Genomic DNA, 1,413 nt, shown 5'->3' with positions numbered 1-1,413 from the left:
ATAGTATCAAAGCCAAGATTACGGCAGATTTTAAGGTGTGAGATGAACAATAGACACATCAATATCAAAGCTAATGCTTAAAATAATTTTAGTATATGATTCTCTGTGCTGGAGGAACTGTTTCCCCTGTGGGCAGATTGTTGCATAAGCGTACATTACAGCATCTCTGCTTAGAAGTATATTACCATACTAAAATAAACCCAAATGAGCCGAGTTGGACTGTTGTTGTGATTCAATGAGGCTTTTATTGTGTTCCTAATTTTAGAAGATGATATTGTACTCTTACTGCAATGTTAGGGATTTTTTTAATTTTTTTTTTTTTTGAGTTGGAAAAGAGCTTGAAGGTCTTGAGCTAAACCACTTCTGGGCCAATCTTTTCCTCCTTTGAGCCTTAAAGGCTTCTTATTTTGAAGATATGGAATGGTAAAGTGATTCTTTTTTCCTCCAAAGAAGAAATTAAACTACATAGCTATGCAGTTATCCAATAGATAGTCTTGATGACAAAAAGGTGCCTAATGAGTTATAAAAAAGTTAGCTGTGCCAGTAATTGCATCACTAGAAGTCATTTTGAAGGAAATGTATCTCTTGTGTAACGTGGTTTGTAGTGCTTTGTGTATTTTCAAATACTTTCAAGGTAAATATTTGTTGGTAATGAAACTGTGATGTATTTATTCATACTGGCTTGAAATTTCCAGAAAAACACACTAAATGATTAATAAAAAAAAGAAAGTTTTCAGTGTTTCCTGCTGCACTAGAGATAGTGTGTATATTCCAAACCCTTCCTGTCCCCCATACACAGAGAAGGCAAGTAAAACCAAGGAAAAATAACAAACATCCAGCCTGATCACAGCACAGCATTCAAACAATTTTAATCCTTATTATCTTGATCCTGTCACCTTTTTGTATAAACACATGGGTCTGTGGATGTGTATGGAATATATGTGTATATTGTAAATCCCTGGGGCAATAAGCAGGTTTTGTTCTGTCCTTATGCATTTCCTAGCAGTTGGATGCTGCTTGATTACTAAGGCTACTGAGTCTGATAATATTGAGTCATTGCTAATGAAGTATTGTGGTTCTTTGTGGAAGTCACTAGTAGGAGAATTGTGAAGATGCATTTTGCCAATTACTCTGGAAAACGAACCCATATTTTAACTTTTGTAAATCATCCTTTAATTTAGCTACAAAGATCTAACCTCCTATATTGATCAGGCCAGATTCTGTGTGGCTTGTGGTATCTGAAACATTGATTGTTGAAGAGAACAGAAATCAATAAAATTGATTTAGTTATTTTCTGCATCTATAGCAACAGAGGTTAAACATCAGATAAACAATGGTCAAGGAAGGGTACAAGGAATTCAGTGACACTATACAAACACCCATGTTCCTTTTCAAAGTAACAGGAGAGCGAAC

The sequence above is a fragment of the Merops nubicus genome, unplaced genomic scaffold (genome assembly GCF_000691845.1).
Source record: "Merops nubicus isolate BGI_N331 unplaced genomic scaffold, ASM69184v1 scaffold12210, whole genome shotgun sequence".
Classification (NCBI taxonomy): domain Eukaryota; kingdom Metazoa; phylum Chordata; class Aves; order Coraciiformes; family Meropidae; genus Merops; species Merops nubicus.
The sequence above is the reverse complement of the archived record's forward strand: the minus strand, read 5'-3'. Positions refer to the sequence as shown.